Source organism: Pygocentrus nattereri, chromosome 25 (genome assembly GCF_015220715.1).
Source record: "Pygocentrus nattereri isolate fPygNat1 chromosome 25, fPygNat1.pri, whole genome shotgun sequence".
NCBI classification, from domain to species: Eukaryota; Metazoa; Chordata; class Actinopteri; order Characiformes; family Serrasalmidae; genus Pygocentrus; species Pygocentrus nattereri.
This window is the reverse complement of record NC_051235.1, coordinates 15,021,204-15,033,543: the sequence shown is the minus strand read 5'-3', so window position 1 is coordinate 15,033,543 and position 12,340 is coordinate 15,021,204. Positions and strand designations below refer to the sequence as shown.

The following is a 12,340-nucleotide window of genomic DNA, read 5'->3' as shown; positions in this document are numbered from 1 at the left end:
TCTCTTTATCTCCCTCTGCTCTTTGCAGCTGTATTTTGAATCAGGCCAAGGATCCATAGAGAACTAGCCATTTCTTTCAGATCAGTACATTCTCTCCCCCTCACACACACACACACACACACACACACCCTTTTCTCTAGCTCATGGATCACTGGTTAGCTTAGACATACAGGCCCCCCTACAAAAGCTGCAGCTGACATGTGGACCTTAATGGCAATAATGGCCATTTTTAAGCCCAATCAATCACATTTAGTGGACATCTCCATTTTTTAGTGACTGAAAAGGTATAAATAATAATAATGATGCAAAAAAAGGAAAAAGCGGGAGCCAAGGAAAGAGAGAAAAGAAAGCCAGAGGAAGAAGCAGTGAGCGGAGAGAGAGAAAAAAGCAGCTCAGTAAATATTTTAACTGCTTATTAAGATTTGGAGGGCACGACAAAAGGAGCATCTGTGGAGTGAGGAGGGTGCTGAAAGGGAGAAAGATCCAGATGGCTTCACGAAGCCAAGAGAGAAACTCGATCTACGGATGGAAAAAGGAGTAAAGTTTTACTTATTCATTTATTTATTTATTTTTAGTTATTTATTTTTGCACAATTACCACAGGTGTGTTTAACACGGCTGTATGTTTCCATCAGTGTGCGCTTGTTTTCATACATTCTCAGAACTTGTTTTAGTAGAAAATAAAACAAACAGCAAAAAATGAAAGTTCTGTTGTTCTAATTTTTTTTTCTTTCAAACGTTGTATGTTTTTGGTGTTGTATTAAAACGCAAAAGAGTAACATCATTTCTTTTTGGTTAGTGAGATTGCATTCTTAAAAATTAAGATACCAAATGAGTTCTTGGATAGATGATGCAGAAGAACAACTATCAGTTTGTATAAATGTGATATGACTGTTAGGACCTTATTAAAGTCCACATAATGAACAATATATCCAAAGAAAAAAGCTTTTTTTTTTTACTTTATAGAACCTTTCCCTAATGTTTCTTTCCCCATAGGTTATGTGCAGGTTCTTCAGACTTTATCAAACCAAAAGATTCTTTAAGGTATCTAAGGTGGTTTCTATATTATATTGGTCCAATAACAATTTTGGCAGAAGCAGCTTAGAGCAAAACCTATTTTTACAAAAGTATTTTACCTATAGGTAAGTAAAGTACGGTGCAAATGTCAGAGATCACCCTTCCTTTATTCAATTTCCAGTCAAAGTGACCATTAAGTAGGTTATTGTTTTACATTTTGAACCAAGAGGGAAAAAGCAGAAAACATCTATTTAACATATTCAACAGCTGATAGTATCAGACTTCTCAGCATTTAATGTCTCAGTCTTGACATGACATTAGTTGGTTGCATTTTTGGCTTCTCACAAGCCAAGTAATCCCATTCAACGATGTTAAGGTCTGGACTCTGGGATGACCAGTCTATTGTTCTGAGATCACCAGCAGATTCCACCCTTGATTTATATATATTTTTTTAATCTATTTCCTTTTTTTGTGGTCTTCTTGAGAGCGACACATCATATTTCAGACTCACGGTGGAAGGATGGACAGAAACACCTGTGGATTTTTTCAATCTGAAGCAACAGTGGAACTTGTTTTTCTCCTATTTCTCAGAGATGAAACCTTAAAATATTGTGGTGACACAATGCTTAGACACAAGGGTTGATGGTAGGTGATGGTTTTGGTTGTCTACCAGGTCTTGCATGGTTGTTATGAGTCATTTTCTCTAGATCTTTTGAAATGTTGTTGAGTTGCAGTTCTAGTTTTGGAAATTTGTGTTTTTTCACTCTTTTTGTTTTCACTCTTCCTTTTCCTTATATAAAGAAAAATGGGAAATCTGTGTGACCCCATGAACTGAAAAAATCTAAAAACAAATGTTTGTGTGTGTGTGGATCCTCGCAATTGCACAAATGGATCCAGAGTCCAAAAGCCTCCTCTAGATCCATGACGGAGGCCAGGATTCTCGGGACAGCCCATAAAGTGTGCACTGACTGCCCTGGTTTGTTTATCTTCTGCAGACTCAGATAGCTCCGTGTCTCTTCGGCCTCTTCTTTACGAGCTGCCGCAGCCTGCGGTGCGATCCATACACACGCAATGGCCAGGAGAGAGGGGGTATGAGATGGTGGGGGGAGTCAGAGCAGGGGTGGGAGACGGGGCTGCTGATTCAGTCAGGTTGCTTTTGCACCACAATGGGCCTTATTTACGAGCTTTAAGCCCTGCCTGCTCCCTGTGCTGTCGTCAAAAAATGAATTTCAAAAGAAGCTGTGGGGAAAAAAAGCAGTTATTTAAATATGCAAAGCACATTGACTGGAGCAATGGAGCTACTAAAAAAGTTCCCATCCCTCTCTCTCTCTCTTTCCCACTCTCTTTCATTCTCACTCTCCCTTCAGACTGTAGCGAAGGTAGATGCTCTAAGAAAGGTGAGCGTGGCAGTTCACAAGATAATATGGAAAATTTTACAGCTTTCATTCTCTTCTAATCCCCCCTCTCGCTCTCTCCCTTTGCCTCTTTTATCTGGTTTGGCTTTTATTGGCCGCTGGGCTCCTGGGAACTTCAGCCTAATAAAAAACAATCCGGGGGAATTTTCCACTGAATGTATGCAGTTTGTAGAACAGATAGGCATGGAGGCATTCTCTGTACACTGCTACAGTTAAAAAAAAAACATGAAAAATGCTGCTTCACTGCAAGTGGACAAGCTCCTTTTTAACAGGTGGCTAAGTGGAAAAAGACAAGAATAATTGATTCTTCACCACACACTGAAAAAAACAGGATCATCTTTCAAGAAGGGGATTCTTCACTCACATAAAAAGGCAAAGTAAAAGTGAAGAATCTTTTACCTTCCAAATACAGTATGCACCCATAATTTAAAGCTGTGAAGTTAGGGTCTTTACTTGGAATAAAGCTACAGTAGAAGTTTGGTTCCCTAATGAACATTCCACGGGACGCTGTGTCTTGAAACCATCTAAATGGTCAAGAACCATTTAGAGGTGTACAGTCCATGTATTAGCTACAGTTAGCAATTGTTAGGGAAATGATTTTCTCTTCCAGTTTCTTTAGGTTTGCAGCTGTCTGAGAGTCAGAGACCTTTTATAGAGATTTGTGGTGATCTTGTAGTCCCTCAATCATCAAAGCTTCTAGGCTGAGTCTTCACTCAGTAAACAGCTAAAAATCACTTCTCTCTCCTTCTATATTATTGCATCCATGTAAATTCTTTCAAATGGACATAAAATCCTAAATGGGGAAAATATTGTCAGGAGTTTGGATGATTGATTATGTTTGTAATTTGCCTGATTCCAGCATTTGGAGGGCAAACCTGGATCTTTGTCCTTTTTAATACATCACTTTTTATATCGCCCGTGTTCTGTTCATTTTCAAAATCAAACTCATAAAGACGTCATATGAGCAATAACCAATGAAAGATCCTCGTGGAGATTAACATATTAATCCAATGTTAAAAATCACTCACCATTAAAAAGTTTTACAGGCAAAAATAAAAAGCGAAATGTTTCATGACAAAATTACGGGTGGCCTGTGCCAAGTGTCTGCAGCTCTAGTAGAACCACTAACACTGCAGAAATAAAGTGGGGCGCCCACTATAGCAGAGGAACCTGCAAACTATGAAACACCTCATAGAAAATGAATCATCAGAAAATGAATAGACATCAACTCTGTGTTTATGTATGTATTTATTTATATATTTTCTGGAAAACACAAACCACAATGACAAACTATTAAGCTCCAAATATGTGCCTTTATTTTTTTATATGTTAATGGTATATAGAAAAATAACATTGGTGTAGTATATATATATATATATATATATTTTTTTTTTAATATACTTCTTGACATTCGCTGTGGGACATTAATTGTAGCTGGATATTGTTGATGGACAGAGTCACAAAGTCTGCCCACCCCCCATGGCCCCAGTGCACCCAGCTCAGTGCATGCTAGGTGGGCGCTCACCAGAGCTTTTGTGGATAAATAATCCAATTAACACGACGTCACCGTAGTGTCAAACTCAGCCATTCATCATCTGATCTGTACGTAATCGACTTCGTTGAACAGGACCCAGCAGCTGCACCACACACACAAACACACACACACACACACACACACACACACACATACAATCATACATATATTCATTGCTGGACTGATAGGGCTGGTTAGCCCCACGTCCCTAAGGGATTATGGGACTAGTGAAGTGAAAGAGGGTTGGCTTGAATTGAGCATAAATGCATGTACATAAAAATGAAATAATAATAAAGAAATATGTGGAACACAAACTTTAGTGGTTAGAATAAATCACTGATTTTATATAGCTCAGTTCAAAGTTTTCCACCTGCTAAAAACTAAAATATTTGAATCGGAGCATTTAAAAGTCCCAATGGCATGATAAGTAATTCTCACTCTGATAGTATTTCATTTTTTCAGTTACTGAGCCCATAAATATACAGGTACCTGCCACTTTATTAGGTACACTGTTCAATTGCTTGTTAACACAAATAGCTAATCAGCCAATCACATGGCCGTAACTCAATGCATTTAGGCATGTAAAGGTGGTCAAGACAACTTGCTGAAGTGCAGACCGAGCATCAGAATGGGGAAGAAAGGTGATTTAAGTGACTTTGAACGTGGCGTGGTTGTTGATGCCAGACGGGCTGGTCTGAGTATTTCAGAAACTGCTGATCTACTGGGATTTTCACGCACAACCATGTCTAGGGTTTACAGAGAATTGTCCAAAAAAGAGAAATATCCAGTGAGCAGCAGGTGTGTGGACAAAAATGCCTTGTTGATTTGAGCGATCAGAGGAGAATGGGCAGACTGGTTCGAGAAAGGCAACAGTAACTCAAATAACCAACCGAAATCTCTGAGGAACGTTTCCAACACCTTGTTGAAAGTCTGCCATGAAGAATTAAGGCAGTTCTGAAGGCAAAAGGGGGTCCAACCTTTTACTAGCAAGGTGCACGTAAAAGTGGCCAGTGAGTGTAGATTGGAGATTGAGTGAAAACTACCATTTCAATGTTGTCATAAGAAAAAAATGTAAGTCGTTTCTTTTTGGTCGTTGTTGTTTTGGGGTTGGGATTGTGTTTATTGGGTTTTATATTATCTGCTTTTTTCAGGATAAGCTTTTCATGACAAATGGACAAACATAAATGATAAAAAAATGACTTAATAAACTGCTGTTGCATTAACATACAATAAAGTTAAGAACATTGTCTTCTACTATAAAAGTTCTGTTTATGGCTCAAGATTTTGTTAAAACAGTAATCATATATCACTTTTGGAAGTGACCTGACATCTGCTTTGACTATGTAAGCTTCTCCAGTGATTGATTCCAATGTCCAGTTGCAGGTTTGGTTGATTTCCTAAAGGTCAAAGGGCTCGCAGGTAGGCGTGAAGAGGTTAAAGGTGGGGCTGGAGGTGTGGGGGGGGCTTTAGCTCTGGCCCTGTCCCACGAGAGAGGCAAATCTCAGAGCATACACAGTCAGCCAGTCAATGCTACACAGATAACATCAAAAACGGAAGCAGCTCACAGAAAGACAAACAGATCATGAGATTGACTCAGTCTAGTCCACTTACATTGAAGAGAATGAATGAACGCAGGAAAGAAAGCAAGAAAAAATGAATGAATGAACAATCATTTTATTGATTTGTATTCTTTAATCTTTATAGCTGTCAATGAAAAATACAGATGAAGAAATCACAGAAAAACAGCACAATAAAATTGACTCAATGTACGTTTGCAATGCAATTAATAAATATATGTGAATGCAAGAAAAAAAAAAAGAATGAATTAATTTATGAATAAATGAACCTTGTGATATACCTTGTGTAGTGGAAGAATAGGCCATTATTGAAATCCTTGGCACAGGAATAGACCTGGACAAATAAACTTATCTGCAGACTTGCGAAATGTCCCGCTCTCTAGCATCAACCAGAGGTGACTTTTCAGTATTTAGTGCTAGCCTGGCACATGGTGAGAGGTGCTCTTGTAACAAGTGGGTCTGAAGTGAATGACGGCAGCAGAAGCAGGGTGAAAATAAGCCTCCCAGATGCCAGGCCTGTCCTGGGCTACTAAACCACCCCAGCAAAGCAGGAGCCCAGCTGGGCTTTTATTGCCAGCCCTCACCCAGACACCCGCCGTCACCCCAACAGCTGGCCAAACTCTTCGTGTCGTAACCACGGTGCTGATTAACACAGACCACAACAACCCACTTGCTCGCTGACATCAATGTGATCAAATCTGAAAACATCGTCAAATAAATGTCTGCTATGATTTTTTTACCTCATAACTGTCCATATGAGTGTGAAGGATGGAGGTTAATGATGTGAGCCAGGGAGGGTCAGGTGTGTTTTTAAGTGTGTTTAAGGTTTGAATTGACATAAGGTTGACAAAAGACACATAAAGCTATGCCTGTACAAAAGTCTTAGCCAATTTTATATTCTATGGTTTATTTTTTTAATATATTGAAACATGCAGTAAATATGTAGTAAATACGCACTGAAATAAGATAAATATGTCATATTTAAGTTTGTAACCTGTAGATGTGAATGTATTTTCACTCAGTGAATCACCTCACCTAAACAACAATTTGACAAGGGAGGTTCAAACTTTTCCATGTCATTTTATTTATTTATCATTCACAGTTTATTGAAACTTTTGAAATTACACTGAGTGTGGATTTTGAATTTTCTCTTAATACCACATTTGTGTTTAGGTGGACAAGACTGGATATTTTAGTTTACTTAAATTCTGCTACATTCGGCCTACATTGACATACACATCAGTAATTGTCATGACAGACTCTTTCCATAACTTTTAATATAATAATAATGTTATTATATAGTGTTATTATATGTGTACTCTGTCACAACATGCAGCATATAAATTGATACACACATGCGTCATCAGGAGAGAAAACCAAAGATGAGGTACTATCAAACCCCTCAAGCCCCTTCCTTTTTCTCCTCCTCTTTCACTCTTGCTCTATTCCCACCACTTTTCAGCTTGAGGGAAGTCTACTCACCTCAGGCATGAGAGTGTGAGTGTGTCCAAGTGTGTGTGTGTGTGTGTGTGTGTGTGAGCGTCTGTTTGTGTGTGTCATGGCACGGCAGCGTGTGATAAAAGAACCAATAAAGGGGCACTTTTATGATGGCCGGACCCCCACAAAAGGCTATGGTCTGGCCCCCCTGCCTCCTCCTGGAGCTCAGGGTTATTAATGCGTCAGTTTTGCACAAGGGCCTGCCACCATGGCCTGCTCGGTGCCAAAGACATATTTCAGCCCCTCATCACACCCCCCTAAACCCACCCCACTTCAACAAATAATGCTGTTTTGAAAATGATTTCCAGAGCACTGTCGGTTCCCATAGAGATGACATTAAATGAAAAGAACAGAGAGGAAAAAAGGAAAAAAAAATATATAGCGGGTGATAAACAGTGCTGGTGTAGGATGACACGCTGACTCTTCCAACGGTCATGTTAAAACTAATGGCAACAGTCCCCCCACCCCCTGCTCCTTCACCCTCCCACCCCCAGCATGCACACAAACACACACTATTATCTGTTCCTCTTTGTTCTGCAAAAAACAGAGAACAGAACAAAACCCCTCTGACTGCGTATGGTATTCAGTTATTATTCTTATTATTATACTTATTATTCATTAACTTTTTAAATTTAGTATTTGATATATATATATATATATTTTTTTTTTTTTTTTTTTTTTTTTTTTTTTAGGTGTGATAGTGAGGAAAGTGTTGGCCCATGGAAAGAAGTTGTATATTTGAGTTCTGTATTTTGAAATGATTCAAAAATCATTCTATAAATTAAAATATTTCTATAAATTGGTTTATACATCGACTGCAAGCAATGCATGAGCATTTATTACTGGCTTATTTATGCCTTTGCATATTCCATACTCTAGGGCTCAGGGAACATGGGAATATAGGTAACATGGTAGCCTTGGAGCATAGGGACCTGGGAATATAAGGTTTAGGCAACATAAGAACCAGGGAATATAGTGCTCAGGGAAAAATGGGTGACTGGGAACACAGGGCTCAGAGAACATAGGAAAATGGTAATATAAGGCTCAGAGAATATAGGAACCTGGGTATATAAGGTTACATAGAACCTAGGAACCTGGGAATTTAGGCTTCAAAGAACATAGAAACCTGGGAAAGGTTTAGAGAGCATGGGAACCTGGAAACATAGGGGTCAAAGAACATATGAACCTGTGAACATAGGGCTCAGAAAGCATAGGAACCTGGGAATAGGTTTTAGAGAACATACAAACCTGGGAACACAGGGTTAAAGAGAACACAAGAACCTGGGAATATAGGCTTCAAAGAACACAAGAACCTGGGAATAAAGGGCTAAGAGAAAATAGGAACCTTGGAACATATGGCTCAGAGAACATAGGAACCTGTGAATGTAGGGCACATAGAACAGAGGAACCTAGGAATTTAGGGTTCACAGAACATAGGAACTTGGTAACATAGAGTTCAGATAACACAGGAACCTGGGAATAGGGTTTAGAGAACATAGAAACTTGGGAATATATGGTTAAAGAGAACATAAGAACCTGGTAATACAGGCTTCAAAGAACATAGGAACCTGGGCAATATAGGACTAGAAAAACATAGGAACCTTGAAATATGGCTCAGAGAACATAGGAACCTGGGAACATATGGTTAAAGAGAACATAAGAACCTGGTAATAGAGGCTTCAAAAAACATAGGAACCTGGGAATATAGGGCTATGGAAACATAGGAACCTTGAAATAGGGCTCAGAGAACATAGGAACCTGGTAACATATGACTTAGAGAACATACAAACCTGGGAAAGAAGGGTGCAGAGAACATAGGAACCAGGGAATATAGGGCTCATGGATTACAGAACTTAGGGAGCATACGGACCTGGAAAAATCCTGGTAAATATATAGGACCTGGAAACAGGGAACATAGGGCCAAGAGAACATAAGGACCTTAAAGCTCAGGGAACACAGAGCCTTGGGAATCCCAGGTCCTTATGCTCCCTAAGTTCTCTTGTACTATGGTGCCATATTATTTTTGTCATTATGGTTTGTCATACAGTTTGGTGCTAAAGAATCTGTAGACTTGTAAATCACACCCGAAATGGAGAAAGAGAGAGAGGGAGGCAGAGGGGACCATGGAGCCTCTGATATGTCTCCTTTTGGGTCATTAGCTGCCTATCACACTCTAGCAGGCTGTGTGTGTGTGGAATGTTGTATACAATGACATTCAGTAACGACTATGTTCTGGCAAGGCTAAGCTTTCCCACAGTAATTTGTTATGCCATATTAATACTCATGTAGTGTTTCAACTATAAGTGCGACAAGTCCAGACTGCTGTGTCTTACTCTCCCTCTCTCTTTCTCTCTCTCATTGAGTTTCTAAGGCAACGATCCAAGCCAGCCGTAGGGGGTAGTGCAATAATTTGTTCAGCATTCTTCTAATGTCTTATTCACAGTTATGATTTGTATTGTGTGTGAGTGGGAGAGAGAGAGGGCGAGGGAGAACGAAAGCAGGCGAGAAGAAAAGAGAGAAGTATTTGTCATTCTCTGGACTAATGCCAGAATACAGGACCCCTCTGTAGAGCCTGTCAACTATGTGGCGCTTTTTTATATAATTACCATTTTCATTGGATTTTTATTTTGCGCCAACAAAAGGCCCATCTGCTGGGGGCCATGCTGTAGCAGGGGCCCAAGACCAACCCAAGACAATACACATGCAGGATCAAAGGGATTCACATCCTGAACCCACACACGTGCACAAGGATGTACACACACACACACACACACACACACACACACACACACACACACACACACACTACTTTATAAAAACTTTGCTCATCTTTATAAATCCTTCCAGCTGTGAAATACAGTACTGTATATTTTAGTCAAATCCATTTTGGAAATAAGAATAGTCATAAAGTAGTGAAGAAACATAATTGTAACAAAGGTATTTCCAAAATGAAAAGAATCAGCAAAAAAGTTCCTAAAAAATGCAAGTTAAAAGCCCATATCTGTGCCTTTAAGACTGATGTAAATGACTTCTGTTCTAATTGGCTGCCCTGTTTTGTGCCTCATTCCAAAAGCAATCTAGGCTGAAACACTCCTCATAACTTTTTTAACCATTTGAATAAGTGAAGCTTAACTACTAAACAGATATATGGAAACTGGCTTTGGTGAGATCACAACAGCAATGGGCCTCATTTACCAATATCTTCCTAAATTGCAGAATTGTTTGCACATTTGTGCTCAAATGTGTGTGTGGATTCTGTTCTTCCTTTAGAACGCACCCAAAATAAGAAAATATTGGCGAATGATAGAATCATCATAAAAATGGCGCAATTGGGTTTAAAGAAGAAATTTCTAAATCCAGTAATAAGAAATAAGCTAAATCCAGTTTTCTATTATATAGGCCTTTTTTATATGCTACAAGTAATTGTGGATCAATTCATCACGACAACTTTACACAAGGTAAAGCTCAGCAGGTATTTTCAAATATTGTCAAACAAAACCAAAGAAATTTCATTTTGATGTGTTATCAACAATATGAAAGCTTGCACTGGACAACCAGGTCATCTGTACTTTTTTATCGACTTTGCCATGAAAGTCAAGTCAAGAGGCTTTTATTGTCATTCCATCTATGTACAAGTACACAGTGGAGTGAAATGATGTTCCTCCAGGAACAACACGGTGCAACAAGGAACAAAAAGTACAAAGTGCAAACATGCAGACATCGTGTGCAAACAAAAAAATAAGCTAGAAACAATAAACACAATAAATTAAACAGACATTAGACACAGTAAACAGACAGGACAGTGCAGCACCGACACAACACTCATACGATCAAGACAAAAAAAGGCCTTCCCGACAGGCCAGACATGGCTTTTCTTACAAAATTGTCATAATAGCTGTGAAATCATAACTTTATAGGGGAGAAGGGTCTGAAAAAAATATTGTAATACCTTAATAAGAAAAAATACCTTAATATAACACATTTGCACAAAGTGATTTGGACTTTTCCTATTGGTCCATTCATCACAATTGGAAGCTAATATTTTACTACCTGTTCATATCCAGCTTTTTATGTGCCTGTTTAAATTTGAATAGCAGTTCCATGACTGAGTTTTAGCAACAAAATCAAAGTTTATAGTAGACTGTGAGGCCTTTTGCCACAAAACAAAAGGTAAAAAGGTTTTTGGCTACAATTCAAACATGAAACCTTTTTCTTTCTTCTCTTAGCTTCATCACTGGAGCTTTCTCCACTAATAACACATCATTTGCTTTCTTTTTTACCTCCTAATCCACTTTCTTCCCATTCTTTCCTCATTCATCCTCTGGCTAACAATACGTTTCATATTAGATCCAGTTGTTATATTAATTCACTTGAATTACTCCAAAGCTAAATGGATGATGGCCCACGCTATTTGTAGTCCACCTCAAGAAAAAGAGGAAAAATTCCATTACATCTCCCCATTCCTCTCTCAATGAGACCTCTGCCAACATATCTGTTTGGAGTGCAGCAAAAAGCAGCTATAAAGTGGGCTAACCCAGTTATTTTTTGCTTTGTAAATGACTAAAAGAATGTAGTAGCTCTTATTTGGTGCATGCATTTCATCAGAGCAAGTGGTAAGACCTGCATTCATTTGTTTGAATGCTCACTAATAGAAATCGCTAGCTCGGATGAGACCTCATACACATGGTAATGCTGAAAATTGGTAGCAACTGGCATGCGCAAACACCTCCGTCCCCCCACCCCCAAAACAACACACACAAACATACAAGTCATTCTTTGATTATAGCATTTCCTGAACCATTAGCATTTAGCTTGCCTCCCTTCTCCCTCTCACTCTCTCTCTCACTCTCTGGGGTTGTATTTTTGAGGGTTATCAAGCGGTTCATTGAGAGGAGGCCTGCTCTCAGCGGGAAGCAGGTGAACAAAGTTAGCATGAGGCTGCTTTCCCTGCACTGCTCTCACTCACTGCTAATTAGCTCTGACTGGGTTTGTTTAAATCCTCTGAGAGAGAGAACGAGCGAGCGAGAGACACACACACATGTACACGCACTCCTCACTGGTGGTCTCAGTTCATTTCCCCAATCAGCAGGAATATTCACACACACTCTCTAACACGTGGCTGTCATCTAGCCATGTTACTCTGGTCAGTAACACATACAATTTAGCATTTTTCTCCTTATGAAATCTTTATTAGGTGTGTCCAAACAGAGGCATTGCAACTCCAGCAAGACTTCATCAATTAAAACATATAATTTGTGCTTTATTTCTGCCAAAATCATAGCTAGCCCGGGTTAGCCATGA

At 39.1% G+C, this 12,340-nt stretch overlaps 1 long non-coding RNA gene across 1 annotated transcript in view; it reads right to left on the bottom strand.

Moving 5' to 3' along the window:
• Window positions 1–4,014: 4,014 nt before the first annotated feature.
• Window positions 4,015–12,340, bottom strand: part of LOC108424904 — a 74,222-nt gene continuing 65,896 nt past the window's right edge. The window contains exon 5 of the long non-coding RNA XR_005129624.1: window positions 4,015–4,068. This is a non-coding gene — a long non-coding RNA (uncharacterized LOC108424904). The remainder of the gene's footprint in view (window positions 4,069–12,340) is intronic.